Below are 25,023 nucleotides of genomic sequence, written 5' to 3' on the forward strand. Positions count from 1 at the left end.
TATGTATATATATACATACACACACATATATATATAAAATATATATTTTTATATATATACATAAAGAGAATGAAATCTTGCCATTTGCAACCACACTTACGGAGCTAGAGAGTATTATGCTAAGTGAAGTCACTCGGTCAGATAAATACCATGTGATTTCATGCATATGTGGAATTTTAGAGGCAAAACAAATGAGCAGAGGGGGGAAAAGAGCAAAAGAGAGAGGCAAACCAAGAAACAGACTCTTAACTATAGAGAACAAACTGATAGTTTTTACAAACTGAAGTGGGGGTGGGGGGTGGGTCAAATAGGTGATAGGGACTAAGGAGTGCCCTAGTGATGAGCACAGGGTGATGTATGGAGGTGCTGAATCACTACACTGTACACCTGAAACTAATACTGTCCATTAATCGGACATTTGGATTGTATGTTAAGTAACTGGAATTTAAATAGAAACTTAAAAAAAGAGAGATGAGAGCAAAGTACTTTCCATAAACTATTAAAACAGAAGAAAATGGAGGAATGTTTAACAAGGGAACTAAGGGAACAGAAGCAGCATCATCCTAGAATTCTATACCTAGTAAAACTGTCTTTCAAAAATGAAGATTTTAAAGACTTTCAGACAAACAGAAGCTGAGAGAATTCCCTGCCAGCAGAGCTGCACTGTAAGAAATGTTAAAAGAACGTTTATCAAGGGTGCCTGGGTGGCTCAGTCAATTAAACATCTGCCTTCCGCCCAGGTCATGATCCCCAGGGAGCCTGCTTCTCCTTCCCCCTCTCCTCTGTGCTTATGCGCTGTCTCTCTCTCTCTCTAATAAATAAGTAAAAAACCTTTATTAGAAAAAAAAAGTTCAGGGCACCGGGGTGGCTCAGTTGGTTAAGCGACTGCCTTTGGCTCGGGTCATGATCCCAGAGTCCTGGGACTGAGTCTCACATTGGGCTCCCAGCTTGGCAGGGAGTCTGCTTCTTCCTCTGACCTTCTCCCCTCTCATGCGCTCACGCTCTTTCTCTCTCTCATAAATAAAATCCTGGAAAAAAAAGGTTCGCGGGCGCCCAGGTGGCTTAGTTGGTTAAGCCTCCGCCTTTGGCTCGGGTCATGATCTCAGGGTCCTGGATCAAGCCCTGCACTGAGCTCTCTGCTCAGAAGGGAGCCCGCTTCCCCCCCTCTCTCTGCCTGCCTTTCTGCCTGCTTGTGATCTCTGTCTGTCAAATAAATAAATAAAATCTTTAAAAAAAAATCATTAACCAGAAAGAAAATGATACCAGATGGACATCTGAATTTAAACAAAAGAATGAAGAGCCAGAAATTATCAATATACGAGTAAATATTAAAAAAAAATTTCCTTATTTTTAATCTTTTTAAAAGATAATGACTATTTAAGGAAACCTACTAAGATATTATCTATAATGTGTTTACACTATGGTAGAAGTAAAACAGAACTAAGAATTAAGAATAGTAAGGGAGAAATGACAGCATATTGTTTCAAAGACTTTATACTCTATGTAAAGTCTTATTTGCAGATTAACTATAATTGGCTAAAGATGTAAAAACACTAGAGCAACTGTTATAAAATAACAAAGGGGTGTGGCTAATAAGCTAAAAGCAGAGGTAAATAGGATTCACTAAAACAATAACAACTTATTTAAAAAAGCAGGAAAAAAGGAGAAAGAACACAAGAAACATAAGATAAATAGAAAACGAATGGTAAGACAATAGATTCAAACCTAAACAATTCATATTTACATTTTATGAAAGTCTTTATAAAAAGCCTCCTATAAAAGGCAGAAAGTATCAGATTGAATCAAACAACAGAAACAACAGTAAAAACAAACCCACCTATATGCTGTCTACATATATACAAAGACAAGTTAAGTCTAAAGATACAAATAGGTTATAAGTATAAGGAAGATAAAAGAGTCACTATACAAATACTAATAAAAGAAAGCTAGAGTAGCTTACTAATCAAAAGTAGCAGCAACAGCAGTACATATTAGTTTTATTATATAGATTTTAACAAAGAATATTGCCAGGATAAAGAGGGACATTCCACAGTAAGAAAGGAACCAATGTATCAAAAGGGTATAGAACAACCTTAAATGTTTATCTGCCAATAACAGAATTTCAAAATACATGAAGCAAAAACAGAACTGAAAAGTAGAAAAATCCACAATTCATTTCACCAAATAAAGCTGACCACCTTGATGTAACTGGCATTTATAGAACATGTCACCCGAAACAGCATATAAATATTCTTTTCAAATACACATAAAACATTCACCAAGCTGGACCATATTCTAGGCCCTAAAATAAGTCTTGATAAATTTTAAAAACATGGAAATCATACAAAATAGATACTTTGACCACAAAAGGATTAATTTAGAAAACAGTAATAGAGGGCACCTCGCTGGCTCAGTCTGCAGAGCATGCGACTCAATCTTGGGGATCATGAATTCAAGCCCCTCGCTGGGTGTAGAGCTTATTTTAAATAATTATCATAGACAGATATCTGGAAAATCCTCAAAATACTTGGAAATTAAGTAATTCATTTCTAAATAGACTATAGGTCAAAGAAGAAATTCACAAGGTAAATTGGCAAGTATTTTGAACTGAATGTAAAAACAAACATTGTTGTCTCCCTCCCAACCCCAACTTGTTTCATTTTTTCTCACAAAACAAACTGAGGACTGCTGGGGAGAGGAGTGGAAGGGATAGGGTGTCTGGGTTATGGACACTGGGGAGGGTATGTGCTATGGTGAGTGCTATGAAATGTGTAAGCCTGATGATTCACAAACCTGTACCCCTGGGGCAAGTAATATATTATACGTTAATAAAAAACAATGTAAAAATTTTTTAAAAAAACATTGTTGGATACAGTTAAAAAAGTTGTTTGCAGAAAATTTATCTTTTAATATCTGCATTATGAAAGAAGAAAGGTCTCACAAATTAATGATCTCAGCTTCTATCCTAAATTACCAGGAAAAAAAGTCAATTAAGTCCACAACAAGCAGAAAGAAAGATTAAAGAGCAGAAATTAATAGAACTGAAAACATAAAAATAATAGAGAAAAATCAATGATACCAAAATGTTGATTCTTTGAAAAGATCAATAATATCATATGGCTCTAGCCAGACTAACAAGGGAAAAGAGAGAAGGCAAGTTATCAATATTGAGAATGAAAACAAAATCAATACAGATCATATATGTATTAAAAGGGAAATAAGAAATAATAGAAACACCTTTATGTTAAAAAAATTTGGATAACTTAGACAAAATGGACAAATTTCTAGAAAGACACAATATTCAAAATCATTTAAAAAAAAATTTAAAAGCTGTTAACAACACTTCATCTATTAAATAGACTGAATTAGTAATTAAAACTTCACAAAGAAAACTCCAGGCTCTTAAGGATTAACTATTGAGTTTCACCAATCATTTAAGAAAAGAGGTAATTCAAATTCTACCAGAAAGCAGAAGAGAGAACAATTTCCATCTCATTTTGAGACTATTATTATCCTGACACCAAAACCAAACAAAAATATTGTAAGAAATTTATAGATCAATATCCCTCATGAAGATAAACCCCAAAAATCATTAACAAAATTTTAGCAACTCAAATCTAGCAACGCAAAAGGTAACAACATATCATGACCAAATGGGACGTACTTCAGCAATGCAAGGTTGGTTTAACACTGAAAATCAATATGTTTCTTCATATTAAAAGACAAACAAAACCAAACCACATGATCTTGATAAATGTGGAAAAACCATGTGATAAAATTCAATAACTGTTCACGATTTTTAAAAAAGAAAAAAAAAGTACTCAACAAACTAGGAATAAAAGAAACTTCTTCAATCTGGTAAAGGGCACATATGAAAAACTCAAACCTAACATCCTACATCATACTACAGTAAAGACTGAATATTTTCCCTTAAGACTGGGAACACAGCAAGGATCTCTCCTCTCACTACTTCTTTTCAACAATGTGTTGAACATCTTGGCCAGTGAAGTAAGGCGAGAAAATATGGTATATAATATATGTAATATTAAATATATAATAAAAATATAATATTTTATATAAGAAATGGAATTAATGTGTATGTATAGGTGTATGTACACATGTATTTAGGAAAGGAAGATGAAAAACTCCATTCACAGATATTATGATCAAAGTAGAAAATTCTAAGGTATCTACAAAAAAGGTATTAGAGGTTTTAGAGCTGGGGTGGCTGCAGACGTTAAGCATCTGCCTTAAGCTCAGGTCATGATCCCAGAGTCCTAGGACTGAGCCCTGCATCAGGCCCTGCTTGGAGGAAGCCTGCTTCTCCCTCTCCCACTCCTCTCTGTCAAATAAATAAATAAAATCTTAAAAAAAAAAAGAAGTATTAGAAGTAATTGATGAGTTTAGCAAAGATGCAAGAGGTACAAAAACCAGATATACAAAATATATACAAAAAGATACACATCAAACAAACAACTGGAACCCGTAATTTTAAAATACCATTTACAAAAGGGATGAATTTTTACAAAAGATGTGCAAGAACTGTGCTCTGAAACATATACAACGCTGCTAGAGAAACTAAAGAAGACTGAATCTAGATTAGTCCAAATGATCTTAAAAAAGAATTATGTTGAAGACTTGTATTCTCTGATTTTAAGATTTACTATAGATTCAGAATAACAACAGCACAGTACTGGTATAAGAAAAGATATGCAGATCAACAGAACACAGAGTCCAGAAATATACTAAGGTATCAAGATAGTTCAATGGATAAATGAATATACTAAAATTAATCCCAAATGGATCATACTTAAATTAAGAGCTATGCAGCTTGCTATAGAAAAAATTGGGAAAAAATAAATGTTGTAAACTTGAATTAGACAAAAATTTCTTAGGACAGAAAACGCATAAACTGGACTTGAACAAAATTAAAAACCTGTTCTTCAAAAGATGCTATTAATAAACAATCTGCAGATGGAAAAAAAACTCGCAGAATTTATTTCTGAAAAAAGATTCGTATCAAAAATATATAAAGAACTCTTATAACTGAACAGTATGAACACAAATATTCCTATTTTTCAAAAAGGCAAATTTCAACACTTGACCAAAGATAGACAAATCAGAAATAAACACATAAAAAGATGCTTATTATTAATTAAATAAATGCAAATTACAAGATTATCTACTTACATAGTATATGCTACAGAAGTTAAAAGTAAAATGACTGACATGTCATTCAAATGTTGGAGAGGATGGGGAACAACTAGAACTCTCCTACACTCAGATTGGTGGTTTGGCAGTTTCTTATGGAATTAACATACACCGTACATATGACCCCGCAATCACATTCCTAGGGATTTATCCCAAAGAAATGAAAAAATATATATCAAGAAGACTTGAAAGTGAATATTCCTAGTAACTCTATTCATAATAGTTAAAAAAAAAACAAACTAGGAACAACCCAAAAGTCCATCTACTGGTAAATGGATAAAATACTGTCCTGTATTTATATATAATAGGATATTAACAACACGGAATACTTCATAGCAATTAAAAAGAACAAACTACTGATAAAAGACAGGAAATGAATCTTACGTGCACTATGCTAAGAGAAAGGAACTAACATGAAAAGCTACATACAGTATGATTCCACTCATATAAAATTCTAGAAAAAGCCAAAGCAACCCAGATATTGCCATGGACCAGAAGCACGGGAAGGGGAATGACTGCAAAGGTGTACAGGGCACTATTTGTGGTGATGAAAATGTCTGAAATGTTTTACACAGTTATGGTGTTACACAACTATGTATCTTTATCAAAACTCAAATTCTGCACATAAAACAGCAAATTTTATTGTATTCAATTATACCGTTCAACAAATGTAACTACTTTTCCCCCACAGGTGAATTTCAAAATACATCACCATAGTTTTCTGGTTTTTTTTTTTTTTTTTTTTTTTAAAGAGACAATTTTATTTCATTGTAAAATTACCCAAATGCTTCAAACAGCAGGACTGTAAGAAAAAGTCTTCATCCTCCCTGGGTCACAAATCAGAGGTGAGGGTGGGAGGGAGGATCAAGAACAAAAATTGTAAGAAAAATGTAAAAAGCATAATTAGTAGAAGAAAAATGTGGGGGCTGTCCTCTGAACTGCTTTAAATGTACTTATAGGCTCTGGATTTTGCCAATCCCTACTCATATCTACTCACTCATATCTACTTACAAAGTGACAGAGTGGAAATGTGTTGTCTTGCTTACAAAAACCAAACAGACACAGACACACCTCAGTCCCTTACACTTGATTCCTCTCTGATTCAGAGCACAAAGGTGAAGAGGTTCGGCTTACTGGGCTGAGAGGTCCAGTCTCACTCATTTGTACACTGAATCCTCTGCTCAATGCTATTGCATTTCTTGGGGACAAATTTCCCTAGACCTGGCTTACTGTGAGGTCCTGGTCAGGAGTCCACAGTTAGAATCTTAGCAATTTACGGAACTCTTAGAGGCAGTTCTTTTATTTTAGAATTATAAAAAACAGTAATTATAATATTACAGAATATTAAAATAAAGTTAAAAAACAAGTGCTCTCCAGTGAAGAAACAGTTAGATAAATTTTAAAAACATCCAATCTTCATCCATTTAAAATAATAAATTATAAAGCCTATGCATGGATAAAAACAAAACACAGAAAACAAAGAACAGATTATCTTTTTTTTTTTTTTTAAGATTTTTTACTTATTTATTTGACAGAGAGAGACACAGCAAAAGAGGGAAGACAACAGGGGGAGTGGGAGAGGGGAAAGCAGGCTTCCTGCTGAGCAGGGAGCCCAATAAGGGGCTCGATCCCAGAACCCTGGGATCATGACCTGAGCCGAAGGCAGACGCTTAACCACTGAGCCACCCAGGTGCCCCATCTTAATAAACCTAAATAAATAGCTCATGTGCAAATGACCAAAACTACAAGGAACTCATATAAATTAAGAAGAATTGTAATAGGTCTTCTCCAACTTTTTTGTTTTCAAAACTGTATGTGTGTATATATATTTTAATCCAATATGCACATCTCCTGAATTGAATGAAAGGACCCTTGCCTAGGCAGCAAGCAGCCCTGTGATCAAGTTAAATCTTCTAGGCACATTACCAGCATGTACGTATGTGTGTTGTCCAGTTGTTCTAAGCTACAAAAGAAGGACCAGGGATGATGTGTACCACTAAAGCAATGTGATATTAAGAAATGGTAAGAACACCAGGGCTTTCCAGTTGAAGAGATCATTTTGTTGTCCCAAGTGGCTGACCCAAAAACACAAAAACATTCACCCTTAAACATGATCCATACAGGGGCACCTGGGTGGCTCAGTCAATTAGGCATCTGACTCTTGATTTCAGCTCAGGGCGTGATCCCAGGGTCATGAAATCGAGTCCCATGTTAGGCTCTGTGCTCAGCACAGAGTCTGCTTGTCCCTCTCCCTCTGTTCCTTCCCCCAACTCACACATGCACGAGCTCTCAAATACATAAATATATAAAACCTTTTTTTTTTTTAAGGTGATCTATAGCATTATATAGAGAGGGGTAGTGAGAAACAAATTCACTTGCCTTATTTAGCTTTCTGTCCTCTACCCCCTTCTTTTTTTTTTTTTTTTTAAAGATTTTACCTATTTATTTGACAGACAGAAATCACAAGTAGGCAGGCAGAGAGAGAGAGGAGGAAGCAGGCTCCCCACCGAGGAGAGAGCCCGATGCGGGGCTCGATCCCAGAACCCTGGGATCATGACCCGAGCCGAAGGCAGAGGCCCTAACCCACTGAGCCACCCAGGCGCCCCCCTCTACCCCCTTCTTAATAATACCATCTTCAATAGCAATACTGTATTGTTACCACCATCTTAAAAGGAGTAGACAGGACAGATCGTATTTTGGCTAATTTCAAAACTAAAGAGATCAAGACCCAGAGTTTATGACTCTGCCCAAGGTCACTCAGCTACTAAGTAGCTAAACCTGGACTAGAACCCAGGCCCATGGGCACCAGGGTATGTAACTCCCAGTGCCTCTCTGTGAATGCTAGACACTACCCCAAATCAGCACAACCACTCCTACCCACTGCCTTCTTCCAGGAGTAATGCTGAAGCTCCATCTTGTCTCTAGGCACTCACTGAAACAAAAGCTCTTGGGAGAGACGTGACAATTCACCATTCATTTTTGCGGAAAGGCTAAAAATAGTAAGGCTTAGAGATAATCCATTTACTTAGCTTACCAGTTATAAACCACTTCTTTACTGAATGTGAATTACAGTAGGCTGATCTTAAGACATTTAAGAACTAACCTCCAATAACCTCTTCTGCATCATGGCCTCTGGTAACTGTCCATTTGGATTAAGGCAAAAATCTTGAGGTCCAGCTAACAAACCTTGCAGCTGGTGGAAGCACCCCAGCCACCGCAGTGTTAACAAAAGGACACAGTTGAGCATTTACTGCCTAAGCAGCTCTCTTCCGAGAGTGAAACAAATCTGTCCAGGAAATTAAGGGCCAGTTTTCTGACTATGGCAGGGTAGGGGGTAAAAGATTTTTTTTTCTTTCTGTGGTAACAGCCTATTTCTCTTCGAACTTTGAAGAACCATTAGAAATACTAAATGCGATAAAAGTACCAAGGCCAAAAAGAAGATCTTTTAAATTGTTTTTCACTTACGAACACACTGGAATTGTTTTCAAATAAACCTAAAGATAGCTAAAAGGGATCTTAAATGGTACGCTCTGTTCTGAACCCACTGAGCTGGCTAGCAGGTAGGATATTTGGTTTCCTGATTTCTGTCAGAGTATTTTTCTTTCTGGATTTTGTTTTTGACAAAGAAATTACAGCACCATCAGAATAGGACTAGAATTTGTTTTTTGTTGTTGTTGTGTTGTGGGGTTTTGTTTTTGTTTTGTTTTGTTTTGTTTTTTTAAACCCAACAAGTTCTGAAAAGTTCTCTGATCATCCTTTTACTTTGTTTGGACTATGTCTCTAATCTACTCTGTGGTCTCTATACCTCTGGGAGAAAAAAAGACAATTAACCAGTTAGAATAAGCCTCTTTGGCAGGAGTGCTTGTAATACCAGAAGATATATCTGTGATAGTCAATTCTCAACCATCTTTTAAGTAGGATTGTCAATTCAGTCACCCATCAGTTTTTCAAGGGATTGAACCAGAGATTTCACCCAACTCAAGCATTCTAAAAATGATTCTTAGTATTAAACACTTAGAGTTAGAGCAGAGAAACTCGAGTGATCTTGAGACCAAATGGGAGTATACATATGAGGTTCTACATTACTCCTAATGAATCCAATGAGGGAACTGGACTAGAACGTCTACCTACATATCTTTCAACTCTGGCATTCTATAATCCCAAGGTCCTTGGAAAACAGCAAATAGGCCAGGAATGAAGGTCAGACTTGCTCTCAATGCTCAGAAGGCTGCTGTGAACTAAGAAACTGATAATGATCAAGATTAGTTCTCCCAGGGTAACCCACTGCTACGGAACACACATTTCAGTGCCTGGCACATAGCAGGCATCAATAAACATTTATTAACAAATGAATAAATTTCTTCCTTATCATTTGTGGTAAGGCATCCAAGGAATTTAATCTGTGAACCCCCACAAGGATTCTTATGTCTTACTAAGTGTCAGGATTTTCAGAAAAATAAGAATATGAGAACTTCCTTAGGCTTTAGAGACTGAGCAGAATTTATCTATAATCATCTGTGCATCTGAATAAAGCAAGATCAATGGTGTTAAAAACAAACACATGCCATTTTCAAGACATGTAACCTTATCAGAATCAGAAAACACAATACTAGTGAAGCAAGTTTCTGAAGAGAGTGTAAGAAACATTATTCTTCTGTAGTATTTCAATTTTTGATTAAAAAAAAAAAAACAAAAAACCTTTCATCTCCTAAGTATGCCCTTTGGCATATGCAAGACAAAACACACAAATTAATAATTTAAAAGTCTAGTTATAAATTCTGTGAGTCTAAAAACCGATGACAATACCTTTTTCCTAAATACTCTAATATCCCAGAGATCGCTTTGTTTTTTAAACATAGCAAAACAAAAAACAGGAACACCTGCTGGTCCAACTTGCACTGACTCCTTCAACATACTCCTGTTGACCTATCTTTATGAGACTTTAAAAAAAAGATTTACTTATTTATTTGAAAGAGGGTGGGGCAAATGAAGAGAGAGAATCCTGAAGCAAGCTCCCCACTGAGTGCAGAGCCCAACTCGGGGCTCGATCTCAGAGCCGTGAGATCATGACCCGAGCCGAGATTAAGAGTCAGATGCTTAACCAACTGTGCCACCAAGCTGCCCCTCTTTGTAGAACTCTTGTCATGCAGGCAACAAAAATGAAAACTGCACACAATGGCGGCCAAAGAGACAATTTTTATAAAATTTACACAGAGGCGTCTGGGTAGCTCAGCAGGAGTCTTGCTGTCCCTGTCCCTCTGCCCTTCCCCTACTAGTGCTCTCTCAGATAAATAAATAAGTAGGCAAGTAAAATCTTTGGAGAAAAAAAAAAAAGTTATGGGGGACCTGGGAGGCTCAGTCGGGTAGGTGTCTGCCTTCGGCTCAGGTCACGATCCCAGAGTCCTGGGATCAAGCCCCACATTGGGCTCCCTGCTCCCTTGCGGAGAGCCTGCTTCTCCCTCCCCCTCTGTCCTGCTTGTGTGCTCTCTCTCGCTCACTCTCTCTCTCAAATAAAATAAAATCTTTAAAAAAAAAAGTTATGCAAATTAGCACACACTAAAGGTGGTCAGAATACAAATTTTAACCATTTAAAATGTGAACACTGATCACTAAACCCTTGGTGAAGTAGGACAGGCTGATAAATGCAATAGAAAAAGTTTGCCAGTTCCCTGGCTTTCTGAACCTGCCTATTCACAAGGCTGCTTCCTGGGAAGAATAAAGTTTTTAATGGAGTTTCCTTAATCACAGCATGGCAGAACCATGAAGGCACATCAAATTCTAGAAGATTTTTTTTCCCCTTTCTCTTTTTGATTTTTGTTCTACCAGGAGCATTGCCACCGTGTGTCAAGAACCCAAAGAGTTTAGAGTGAGGGGGAGGAATGTCACAATTGCAGAGGCCTGATTACTATGCAGAAAACACCGCCCCACCAGACAGACGTGCCAATGAACCGCCCTTGGGAAGAGGAGCCAGGGTACAGTCTGTGGTGGTGAACAAAAGGGGTGATGTACTGTGGAATTAGTTTCAAAAAGAATTCCTCATCTCCAGAGTTTCTGGATTTCTGGGCAAGAGCAGCAATTAGTCATTAACTGAGAACATTATTGACAACCAAGGAAGATGCTCTGATCAGCCTCCTATCAAACTACACAGAACTCCAGTCTTCAAACCCACGATACAAAATTAATTATTTTCTGACCCTGTCCCACCTCTTTCAAATGCATAATTGTTCTGTTGCAGACCAAAGTTGTTTGGTGGCACAATCCATCTTATTTTACTTATAATTCTTACATTTTAAAAAAATCTGAAACTTCTCCCTCTAATTGAATTTTCTTCTAAGTTGCTGTCTTACTTCAATCTCATGCTACACTTCCATGTTCACCACCCTGCCCTCACCCATCCCAACCTAGTCCTTCATTTTATCTGACCAGGTTATCAAAACAGGAACCATCCCCATTTTCCCTGTGCTAAAAAAAAACAAAAACAAAAGCAAATCTTCTCTTTCCAAGGTAATACAATAATTCCCAAACCATCTGTGAAATTAAGATAATTTAATCTAAAATCCTATCCCTGCCCCCACCCACCAAGAAGGGCAAGCTTCTTATTGGTCTAAGCTTCTGTTTCCTCTTCTGAGAAATGAGTAACTTTGAGGGTATGTATGGATTAGAAATACGTGTCTAATACATTCTGTGTACACAAAAAAATCAGTAGTAAACAGAAGGACCCCCATAATGGAAAATATGACTATGAACTTCACTTATCTCAATTTTTAAAAAGCTTATTTGGCCTAAGGAATATCTTAGGCTTAAAAATGAAAATTAGTAAAGCCAAGAGGCCATGCCCACATGGAACTCTGTGAAGAAAATCTGCAAAACAGAAGCATGTGGCTTTAAATATATATCCTTTTCTCTCTTCTTATTGGGTGTCATGATCCGCAAGCAAGCAAGGCACAAGAAAATGGAAGAAGTCACTACCCTTCACGACATTCAGATATGGCCATGAGGGTACCTCCATAGGGATAAACTCCAGTTACTAAACTCCAGTTCTCCAGTTACTAAAAGAAAGGACCAAATCAAATACACTTATATGTAAAAAAGACAACAACAAAAAAAACACAACCCTCAAAACTTAAGGGGGCCTGAAACATCCAGGCTAACTAACTGTTTTCTTTGGCTGAATTCATAGGCTGTTCAGTTCCAGCACAGATCCTACAACTATAACATTTATTTGTGGTTTAAACACGATAATGAACAATGAATGTGAACTGAATAGTCCTTGTTCACAAACAGGTCAATGTCAAACACAGTATTATATACTAATAAATCATATGAAGCCACCACACTTCAATACAGTTTTAAAATAGGACTATTCACTCACGTTAGGCAAAAGCAGGTCTCTGTTGAGTGTTATCCAAATCCAGAAAGAACACAAAATATGCTGGGAAGTTCTTCCACACAGTCACACAAAGGTTATAATGATCCACAAAAACTTAAGCTTTGCTGAAGACAGCAAAGAAACCCAATGCTTTTTCCCCCATTTATCCACCAAAAAACCATAATGCTGTCTTTCAGTTCTCTTTTATTCCTTACCATGTCCACTATAATTCTAGATTTTCATGAACAAATCTTTCCTGAAGTATCTATATAATAAACCTTGTTTGTTTAAAATACATTTTTCTCTTCAGCACCTTCTGACTTCCTCAAAAAACTAATTCTGCATGCTGCAGACCGGTCTCCTGAAAGTCACTCAGATCAGAGTTGAACACCACCATTTTGGTCAAAGAATTCTGAGGGACTGATTCTGTTTGTATCTAATCATTCTCAACATCATGTTCTTTTGTTGTTGTTTAAGTCACCATTCTTGGTCAAATTCATAGTCAATGATTCTTCTAGGAGTTCTCAGACCTGCAGATATTTCCATGATCGTTATAAAAATACTTCTTTTAAAAAAACAAAATCTAAATATACCACATAGAGAATTTTTATTTCAAAAATAAAACTAAACTCTGAGCTTCAACAGAGTTGACAGATTCTAGGACCCTTCCACAGCCCTGAAGGAAAATTATGATAGTTTAAGGAAAAGCGATACAGGCTAAGCTCAAATCAAATGCTCTATCCAAAACTCCCCCAATGATCTCTCCCCCATTAAGCAGAATTCCCTTCCTGCATGCTCTTTAAACCAAAAGTAAAATTTTAGAAATATGCAACACCTGGATATAAGAATGCCCAGCTTGATGTTCAATAATACACTCTCCTTCCTCGGCCAAAATGTGTGTAAATGTTTTAGATACTTAATGTTAAGATCAGTCACTGGTGCTGTAAGAATCATATTAATTGGGAAAAATGAAAAGAGAAGGTTTTCTTTATCATACCTGCAAGAGTGAATAGTTTTCATGGATGACGCTTTACTTAATCTGCATTTCATTATATTCGTCATTCGTCTCCAGCTAAAAACTTGCAGAAGGTATTTAAATGGCTGAACGAATAAGAATTCTTACAACTTTAAAAAGAGAAATACCAGATTCTGCCAGCCTCCTTAATTCATCTCTTTATAAGAATGGGGTCTTTGTCACAGGATGCTAACTGAGCACCAAACAAGCTGGTGAGCACGATCTCTTCTGAAGTCATCTAATCTTCTAGAAGACTGATTTGCCATTCTAACAATAAAATAACTGAAATCAGCCTGATTCATCTTAAATATGGTAGCCACATATAAAGAAAACTATTACAGATCTCAAAACACAAAGAAGAAAAAAATGTCTTACATTGAATGGAATGTCAATTTGCTATATCCTACCAGAAAGTAATTTTCAAACCAAAGATTTCATTTATCTCAGAAGACAAATACATTTTTCAGGTTTTGGTAAATAATCTTCACCCTGTATTATTCCTTCAAAATCACTGCCTAGTCACACTGGGAAAAAACAAAACAAGACACTAAAACACTCTGGTGTAAGAAGGGAGAAGAAAAGCATCTACCATTCTGCCTACTATTAACAGTTCCATTAGAGGACTATACTTAACTCTCATCTCTCAGAGCTATAAATGGGCTACTATACTGAACAAGACACACACTCTCTCACCTATACTGTTTATATTAATCAGTTTTTTTAAAAAAGTGATTCACATCTCAAAGCTTTTTCTGTCTTTTTTTTTAAGGCTGTAAGTGTTTGGTAGCACACCCTTAACTAATTCTCCTGGATGAACAGGAGGTAGAAAAGAGACAACACACAAGAACAGGAAGATTAAGAATGATTTCTTATAATTCTCTGTACCCAATTTTTTATTTTATTTTATTTTTTTATTTTAAAGATTTTATTTATTTATTTGTCAGAGAGAGAGGGAGAGCGAGCACAGGCAGACAGAGAGGCAGGCAGAGGCAGAGGGAGAAGCAGGCTCCCTGCCGAGCAAGGAGCCCGATGTGGGACTCGATCCCAGGACGCTGGGATCATGACCTGAGCCGAAGGCAGCTGCTTAACCAACTGAGCCACCCAGGCGTCCCCATCCCAATTTTTTTTTTTTTTTTGAAGACTTTATTTTTTTTTTTAAGTAATCTCAACACCCAATGTGGGGCTCGAACTTAAAACCCTGAGAGCAAGAGCTGCATGTTCCACAGACTGGGCCAGCCAAGCGCCCCTCTGTACCCATCTTCTACCAAATCCTCTGACGCTCTAAAAAAACTACTTCAGCAGAGTCTGAAGCTTCATATAAAAACAGGATCTTAGGGGCGCCTGGGTGGCTCAGTGGGTTAAGCCTTTGCCTTCGGCTCAGGTCATGGTCTTAGGGTCCTGGGATCGAGCCCCACATCGGGCTCTCTGCTCAGCAGGGGGCCTGCTTCCTCCTCTCTCTCTGCCTGCCTCTCTGCCTGCTTGTGATCTCTCTCTTTCAAATAAATAAATAAAATCTTTAAAAAAAAAAACCACACAGGATCTTAGTGGAATTTCTACGAGTCTGAAAGATTTCCTTAGGCGAAGTAGGAATGGAAAGCTAACAGTCAAGCTGTAAGTACATGTGGCTAGAGGCGGGTATGGTAGAGATTTGAAGAGTTTATAAAGTAATAGTGCTCTGTATTGGCAAGGATATGAGAAATGGGTAAATGGGCACTTTTGTACATTGCTGGTAGGATTTTAACAGGTTTCTGTAAGAAAAAAAAAGAGAGCGAGACTAGAGAATAAAAAGAAAAGCTTTGAAAAATCTGCATCCTCTGAGGCATCAATTTCACTTCTAGAAATAAAAGTAGATGTGCATTAAAGCTTACCTATAAGATTCTCATCAGTGTATTTGTAACAGCAGAAAAACTGGAGGGATGGGGTGCCTGGGTGGTTTAGTCAGTTGAGCGTCATACTCTTGGTTTTGGCTCAGGTTATGACCTCACTGGTGGTGAGATCAAGCCCACTTTGGGTTCTGCTCTCAGTGGAGTCCGCCCCTCCCCCACTTGCATTCATGTGCACTAAAATAAATGACAAAATCTTTAAAAAAGAAAGAAAAAGAAGAAAAACTGAAGGGAAAAGAACCTTAATCAATCTAGAAATAACCAGCTAAATGACATATTTATTTTATACAATGAAAAATAATGTCATACACATGAAATATTATGCCATCATTAAAATGAAGTCATTGGGCATTTATCCCAGAGAAAAACTTATGCTCACACAAAAACATGTATACAAATGTCAGAGAAGTTTTATTCAAAAAAGCCAAAAGCTGGAAAAACCCAAATATCCAATCAACTGATAAATGGTTAAATAAAATGTAATATATCCATACAGTAGAATACTAGGCAGCAATAATCAGAACGTATTGATACGTGTAGGAACTTGGAGAAATCTCCAGAGAATTAGGCTAAACGGAAAAAGCCAATCCCAAAGGTCCCACACTATATGACTGCACTTATATATAACATTCTTGATACGACTTTATAAAAATGGAGAACATTTTTGTGGTTGCCAGGAGCCAGGATGGAGGTGAGGGAAAGGAGGTGGGTATGGCTATAAAAGGGCAACAGAAAGAATTCTTGGAAATGTTTTATACCTCGACTGTATCAATGACAGTAAACTGAGAGTACCACAGTTTCACAAGATACTATCACTGAGGGAAACTGGGTAATGGTCCATGGGACCTATTTTTTCTTACAACTATATGTAAATTTACAACTATCTCAAAATAAGACATTTAAATTTTAAAAATGAAATTATTAACAATTATCTAATGACATGGAAAAAGTATTTATAATCCCTCCTCCTTTATGAAAATTAGCCGAGATTATCAAACTACCAAATTCTGAGGCTTAAGGGAGAAACCAGGTGTTAAAGCCATAGGTAAATACATAATCCCAGTCAACTAATCAACCAAGATATAAGCACAAAGAAATGTTAACAATAAACTGTAGAATTATAGGTGATTTTTATTTTCTTCATTTTTTCAATCTATAGTTTTCAAAAGTTTTCAACAACACAGGTACTTTTATAATAAAGGGAAATAAACTTTTATAGGCTTATATTTATGGAACACTAACTTGTGTTAAGCTAGTCTTCCCAGATAACACAACTAGGTTTTGTCAGTACTTGGTGAATGGCTTAAAGTGGGGGAAAAATGTTAACTATGTGTGGTGATGGGTATTAGCTAAACTCATTACAGTAATTATTTTGCAATCTAAAAATATACCAAGTCATTATGTTGTACCCCTAAAACTAATACAATATTATATGTCACCTATTTCTCAATAAAAAATGAAGTAAATGAACAACTTACCCCTCAGAAGTCTTGAAAGACAGGAATACCTAGGTACAAGTTGTGCTGTCCCGCAAATCAATCTTGACCAAACAGAAGGCTGACACATACTCGGATGGGTCTTTAAAGAAAGAACGAGCCACCCAATATTTTCCTGCTGGAATATGGCTCCATTCTATTATATGGAATGGCTAATGATACCTGTATTCTATCCTGAGAGGAAAAGTGAAATGGGACAATCCACATCAACAGTCAGGAGTAAACGGGATGAACAGAGGCTGGAAGTGGTGTGAAGAAACAGAATAGCCCTTCACAGAAACAACTGCACATCTGATGTCTCCGATACTTATTTTAAAGTATTTCTAAGTTTGTGAGTCAGATTTTCATGGACTAAGTACTTTTTTTTAAGGGGGAGTAAGAGAAGAGTTTTAGAAAAGCAAATCCATGGAACTGTAAAACTTTCAAACCTGGGAGAGCCTTTTGTGGCTGATGATGAGGGAAAAGACCAGAAGCAGAGGAAGACACATATTGGGTGAAAGATCATTAAGAGAAGCCTATAATCTTAAACTATTTATGGGGCCTGACGATTAAACTGACTACTGGACACAATTCAAATAAGAGATAACTGTTCAGGGGCGTCTGGGCGGCTCAGTGGTTGGGCGTCTGCCTTCAGCTTGGATCATGATCCCCTGGGATTGAGCCCCGAGAAGGGCTCTCTGCTCCACACAGAGCCTTTTCTCCCTCCCCACCCCCACCCCCACTCCCCACTTGTGTTCCCTCTCTTGCTGTGTCTCTCTCTGTCAAACGAATAAATAAAACCTTTTAAAAAGAGAGATAGCTGTTCAAAGCATAAATCTGCAAACTATGGTTCTGAAATGCCTACACACACACAACTCTAGGCATAGCTGAGAGCACAAAGAAGTACAGAAATTAATATATTTTTGGTCCTAGAATAAGCAAGCAACAAAGTTAGTATACCCAGGAGGACTATATATTTCTCTTTTATATAAAACTGCCCTGTCTTAAAAGAAAACTCCAGTAAGAAAGGTTATGTTTTTAAAGAACATTCCTGAATCTGTTTCAGTTCAGAAGGGTCATTTACTTATTACCTGGAATAATAACAGGGGGGAAGGAAAATGGAAGACAGGGAATAAAAACAACGTAGTTCTCCTGATCTAGGAAGGAGCAGATGGCACTCATCCAAGTTTGAGGTGCGAACCAAGCAACTTGGTTTGTGCCTCAAGGTTCTTCTACAGTAACTGTTAGTAATCCTTTTATTAATTACATCTAAGAAAAGGGAGAGAGAAAGAACATGCACAGATAGGAATTTGAGAAATACCTTCCTGGTTATCAGGACAAACTAAGAGTGAAGGAGATGGAGGGTGAAGAGAGAAGGGCCCCTGCCCTAGGTTTGAAGTCTCCAACCACCACCGGGTTGCAATAACAGGAAAAAAGAGTCTCTCCAACCATCCACATGTTGCTACAGAATTCTGGTTGGCATTCCTGGAAGCCATTTATCTGCCAAACCAATTCCATGAATGGGAGCCTTCCCAGAACATGTTTAGAATTCTTTCCCTAAATTTCTGTTTCCATGATGGTGAATTCCCAGTAAGTCAATCACCACAGAATGTCTAACACTTCTCCCTCCCCGCCCCCCCCCAAATCTGGACAGCCCCAGAACCTTTCAGAATTATGCTTCTGACTCATGTTGTACTTAACGCTCAAGAGAAAGCTCTCGATTTTCTCCCGTCTCCCAGCAGGCTCCAGCACAGACAGCTGGTACAGAGCAATGGGTCGGTGCGTGCCCGTGACTCTTTTGTGAGTATCCTGCTTGCGGTTGCTTCAGCTCAGTTTATCACTCAGCAACTGCTTGGCAATCCCCTGTCATCCCCAGCCCACGAATGTCCGTATCAGCAGAGCCGGGTAGCAACAAGTCAGCAGAATTTGGCCAATCCATTCCTCCTCTGGAACTGAGGTGACTCAAGTGAAGATGAAGCAACTACTGAAGGTGCCAGGGTGGCTCAGTGGGTTAAGCGGCTGCCTTCAGCTCAGGTCATGATCCCAGGGTCTTCAGATCAGTCCCACATCGGGCTCCCTGGTCGGCAGGGAGCTTGCTGCTCCCTCTCCCTCTGGCTGCTGCTCCCCCTGCTTGTGCTCTCTTGCTCTGACCAAGTGAATAAATAAAATCTAAAACAAAAACAAAAAAAAACCCCACTATTGAAGAACACAATTCTGGAGCAAAAAAAGCACTTCAGATTGAGAGAGGCACAGGGGTTTTTCCCCTCCCTAAATTGGGGGAGACAAAAGAAGGGGGAGGGTCAGGAGCAAGAAGGCAAGGATTAAAGTAGAAAAAACTACAAAATGGTACATTATGAAGCGCCTGTGAACTGCATCCTTAAAGGAAAATACATGCCCCACCAAATAATCAGGAACCTCCAAACTCCATGAGAGTAATTACGTTTTTTTAAGTTTTCTTCTTGCTTTATTAGAAGGTTCGAAAATTCCAACTTAGAATTTATGGGTTTAGGAGAGGTTATTTAACAAATATGGCTGACTATAAGTAGTTTCAGCAAAGGAAGAAGAATCACTAATTTAAAAAACCAAAGCATAAATTCTAATTTTAGGACCTCGTTAGTACTCTAGTGGGTGGCATGTGATGGACTCTGTGATACATCCCAACAGTCAAGCAGACCTAAGTGCTTATTAAAAATTAGAGGAAACACGAGGTTTGCTCCTGAAATAGCTCTCTGGCTACCGCACATGCTGCGGCTGGACTCAGCCACATAAAGGTCTACAGTATGAGGCACCAAAGCCTATTAAGACTGCATAGTATCTGTGTAAAAAAAAATTCCTTGAACATATTAAAACAGGGAGTACCTAACCAAGAGAATGCTGGGCTCGGGACCGATAACAATGCATACTGATATCAAAGTACCCCCTTTGCCCTGCACTGCTAGCTTAAATTTAACCCAAGGAGTCCCTAATTTCACATCGTCATTATCCAGAATGGGTATGAATACCACAGGGCAGCTCAGAGATGTTCTGATCCAATTAAAGACAGCACGACCATTTTGTTTAATAAGAAAACAATTTTTCTTAAATAATCATCCTCACAGGTAAAAAGAAAAATACCTTCCACATTCAGAATCATAACCAATTTTTTAGTGCCTAAGCCCATTAACTATTCTCAACCTGGTGGGCTTCTGGATTTAATGGGGACAAAGAAGTTGAAAGAACAAATCTCTAGGGTGACATTGTTTCTAATGGCTCAACAAAGTCTCAGGTCTCTCCTCTCACATAGCCACAGTAAGAACTTACACAACCTCTGAGCTGTGTGTCTCTCAACACAGCCTGACAGCATCACCCACATTCCAGCATTTCCCCCTTAGGGACAAATGAAGGCACAACTGCATGGCCTAGTTATGGTCTCACTTAGCCGCTGCCACCCCCAGAGTGAAATTTTCTCTCCGGTCCTTTGGGATTCTCTCTGCTTATTGTGGTTCAGGCTACCGTCCACACCTCAGAATCAAAAAGTTAGAAAGACTAATTTAACTAGTCCAAGCTTTTCACTTCCCAAAGTGTGTTCTGCTGATAACTGTTTCCTGGGGGTGGGGTGGGGGGAAGAGGAGAATCCTTTGGACCTAAAGCTGTTCGGATACACAGAGTTAAACTATGTAAAACAGTTTTGTGTGTGTGTGTGTGTGTGTGTGTGTGTGTGTGTGTTGTTTTGTTTTGTTTTGTTTTTTACAGCAGGACTTCTCAGGAACTTCAACCTGCAGACATGTGTCCCAAAGCCCCTGACGGGCAATAGCATATTAAGTTATTTTCTCAACTCACTGAACCCCAGATCTCTCTTTTATTAAAACGTGGAAATAGTCTAAGGGTTCTAGGTTCTCCCAAACTTCCTATAATTTTGCCTATGAACAGGTAGGTGTACACTGACCTCCACCTTCCCCTAAACGTCCCTTCTTAGTGCTCCTATCTTTTCGATTCCATTTCCTGACTAAACTTTCCCACCCCTTCTCAAGCATTTTCCTTCCCTGCTTACAAAATATATTTGAGATGTTCACCCTCCATCAACCCAAAACTTTTCAAGTAATCTGAACATTTCCCCCCATATCTGAGTCTACATTACTACTTTTATTTGAACAATTTTTTTTTCATTAGGAAATTAACCAGGAGTCCACAGATGGGATTTAGAGGGTACTAAGCCCCTGAAATCATATGCAAATCATATGCAAAATGTCTTACATAACCACATTTTTCTGGAGAGAGGCAGTACAATTTTTTCAAAGGGGTCAATTATTTCTCAAAATCACATATGGCAAATATGGTTTTATAAAAATGTTTTTAATGCTAAAGGCATAATAGAATGGAGGAGAAATGTAAAAACAAAATCATGCATTTGATCTTTATGGTAAAGTAATACACACTGACATTATAAGTTTGGGGAGCACTCTTCAAAGTAAGGAAATATTTTAGTGAGAAAAAAATTAAAATAGTTTTATATAAAAAGGACTTTTTACATAAAAAGGAAACAGAGTCTAGGCAGGGTGTGACAGGATGACAGGGAACAGGGTTGCCACCATTATAATATATATTACACTAGAATATAAGAACATTCTGTATTTGGCTTAATAATGCAAAATCCATTTTTGGCAAAAATACGAAGCTCATCACTAACCAGGTAAAACAGTGACTTGTCATGTTAACACCAGAAGGTGCCTTATAAACATGTGGTCTTACAGAGGTCACTATGATTTCATGTGCATGAGAAAAGTTCCCTTAGACAGCAATTACTATGAACAGAAAAGTGGGTTTTACCCTAAAGTCTTGAGAATTTAAGAGACATAAGAAGGCAAATTCTATGAAGTTTCTGCTTCGTTACTTCTCTTCTCTAAAGTAAATAACCAGCCTTTGGGACTTATATTAACGAACTAGCCTTTCCTCTAAAGAGAACATCAAATAATAAAAGGGCAAAAGGGTTCCCTGCCCCCAGTAGCTTGTGTTGAGTTTTTTAATAACAAAAACTTAAACTGTAATTCACACAAACAATGACTATACTTGGGAAACAAATTCAATATAATAAGAACCAAAGTTTGTCCAGATCACTAGTTAAATTCAGATTAAGTTGAAGAGTTGGAGAGGTGAGTTATAATGAAAAGCATTTTCAGGATGCCTGGTTGGCTCAGTTGGTAGAGTGTGTGACTCTTGATCTCAGGGTTATAAATTTGAGCCCCATATTGCAGAGATTACTTAAAAATAAAATCTTAAGGGGCGCCTTAAGGTGGCTCAGTGGTTAAGCCTCTGCCTTGGGCTCAGGTCATGATCTCAGGGTCTGGGACCGAGCCTGTATCGGGCTCTCTGCTTGGTGGGGAGCCTGCTTCTCTGCCTACTTGTGATCCCTGTCAAATAAATAAATAAAATCTTAAAAAAAAAAAGCCTTTTCACCCTACCTCCTTCTCCAGAAGTATTTCCAGAATTCCTGAAAACTCTATTTGCATTCCACATCACTACCTAGAAACACTGTATGTTCACACCTCTCATAAACTCAACAAAAATAAGCAGGAAGCTTTTGGCCTCAACAACTCATAGCTTGACAAGGGTTTGCAAACCCAGCTGTCTGGGGGAGGGGTAAGTGGAAAGGGTCGAAGACATGCCCCTCCCCCGACCCCATCTCTCCTTGAGTACAACATTAAAATACCGGAAGGATAAACTGAACTCCTGGTTCTTGCTAGTGCTGTTAGGGAAACCACTGTGAAAAATACCTTGGATCACAAATGTCTCCACCAAAAATCACATACTTTCCCTGACACACACAGAACACTCACACATGTTCTGAAGTGGCTTCCATAAGCACACAAAGAGAGAGCCACCCACAAAACTGCTCAGGTGAAGCCCAATCTTATTTCACTGCATAAGGCTGGTAGGAGTCAGGTTGGAAAGAGCTGGACCTCTGCCAGATTCAACAAAGCCAGATTGGGGGATGAGAGGCCAGGCTGAACTCCTATAATATCTTAGTCACTGTGACATGCCAGACCCAGAGGCCCAACAGACTCAAGGGGGCAAAGGACCAGGGGCCACCACCAAGGAGGCAGAGTTCGTATTTGCCATCTATATTCTTGGAGTTTAGAAAGTAGTAATACAAAAACAATATGGCCCAAGCCAAAAGAAGGGGGCCAGAGAGGGAGGCAAGAGCAAAGCAGGAAATGGGACTAAGTGAGGCAGGAGGGAAGAAAGTACTGGATGTCTCTTATCTCGGAAAATTCTGGGGAACATGGATAGTGCTGTCATGGTCCCAGAGACCATTTCACACCTTTATTCTTTTAATAAAAAACCAAATCTCCAGTAACTTGACAGCTTGGTTTTCTTACTTTGAGCATCTAAACCTTAGGAGTATGAAACATGCTTTTGATACCCAACAACTCTACTGAGAAGGAAAATGAGAAAAAGGACTCTCCTTTTCTCTTCTCTAAAGCTCTGTAAACTTCAGATGTTTCCATTTTAAAAAAACAAAATAAAACAAGAAAACTCATAGCTTAAATCAATCTAAATATCTCAAGTTCTACTCTCCCCCTCATTTGAAATTAATTTGCCAACAACTGTCTGGGGACAGAGACAACAAGGAAGAGGGAAGAATATCAGCATATAGCTTTGTGCTCTCTCTCCTCTGATTCAGCAGTAAAAAAAAAAAAAAAAAGTCAAAGTTAAAAAACCACAACACAAATACAAAACCAAAAGATGTCCAAAAGAAACACACAGCAAAGGAAAAAAATATTTACTTTTCCTTCCCCCTGCCCCCCAATTATTTAGCTTTCCTTAGGCATAGTTAACCTTCTGGCACAGCCCTTACTCAGTCTTTCAAGCTCATCTATTTAAAAACAGTAAGATCTAAAATATCCGCACACCCTATTTCACAATCAACATCTTCTGATAAACTAGGAAATAAAAGAACATCTTGTTACTATAATGTGTAATCCTCCCTTCTAAGAAAAAACACTTGTACCAAATCCAACCAACGTCCATTAAGAACAAGCTAGCTCTTTCTTAGAGGCTAACTTTGACTGTACATGGAGGATATGAACTTTGAAAACAAGCACTCAACAATTTTCCTGATACTGACATGTTCAAATAACCCACTAAATTACACATTCCTAAGCATGCATCCACTTCTCGGAGGATACACTAGAGAAATGCCCTCTCTAGTTTCCAGTGGTGTTGAGATTGAGATTAAAGACTAGAGAACAGGGAAAGCGCTGGGACCCGCCCCCCCGCTCCCCACTGAAACATCACCACACAGACCATTTTAGTGCCCGCTCAACGAATGGCTCCTCAAACTCTGAAACCACAACAAATGTGCAACCTGGGGCCCCGGCTGTGGCAGACAAACGCCAGAAGCAAAACTCATGACGATCTCAGCACTCACACAGCTTTCACGGGTGTGAGGAACCACAGCACAACGACCTGAGAAACACACACCCTCCTTCCACACACATACACACATGCTTCCACCACACGTCCATTCCAAAAGGCCACCAATGCTTACAGAACCTCCTACTTGAAAAATAATTTCAGGTGAATTTAAAATTCATTCTTGTTTGCTTCTAAGAAGGACTGTAAGTTCCTGAAAGGAAAGAATTTCTATTGATCGAATCATGAAAGGAGGAGGGAGGTGAAAGAGAAGGGAAGACTCTTGAGTGAGCATGATTAGAGGACTAGCTGAAGGAGTGTGAAAGCAAAGGACCTCACTTACAGTGCTAAAAAAAACTGGCCAAAATATTCTATTTGTTCTTCAAGAAATTCCAACCATAATCTTTCCTCAACTTTTTCTTTTTAGATCAACTTTATTGAAGTATAATTTATATACCAAAAAATGCACCCATTATGGGGCACCTGGGTGGCTCAGTCATTAAGAGTCTGCCTTCTGCTCAGGTCATGTCCCAGGGTCCTGGGATCAAGCCCCACATCAGGCTCCCTGCTCAGTGGGAAGACTGCTTCTTCCTCTCCTACTCCCCCTGCTTGGGTTCCCTCTCTCCTTGTCTCTCTCCTCGTCAAATAAATAAGTGAAATCTTAAATTTGGGGAAAAA

The 25,023-nt window shown here is 38.3% G+C and overlaps 1 protein-coding gene across 1 annotated transcript in view; it reads right to left on the minus strand.

Moving 5' to 3' along the window:
* The window catches only part of FOXO3 (forkhead box O3), a 122,980-nt gene that overhangs the window by 67,992 nt on the left and 29,965 nt on the right, over positions 1-25,023 (minus strand). The window lies entirely within an intron of this gene.

This window comes from Neovison vison, chromosome 1, assembly GCF_020171115.1.
Source record: "Neovison vison isolate M4711 chromosome 1, ASM_NN_V1, whole genome shotgun sequence".
Classification (NCBI taxonomy): domain Eukaryota; kingdom Metazoa; phylum Chordata; class Mammalia; order Carnivora; family Mustelidae; genus Neogale; species Neogale vison.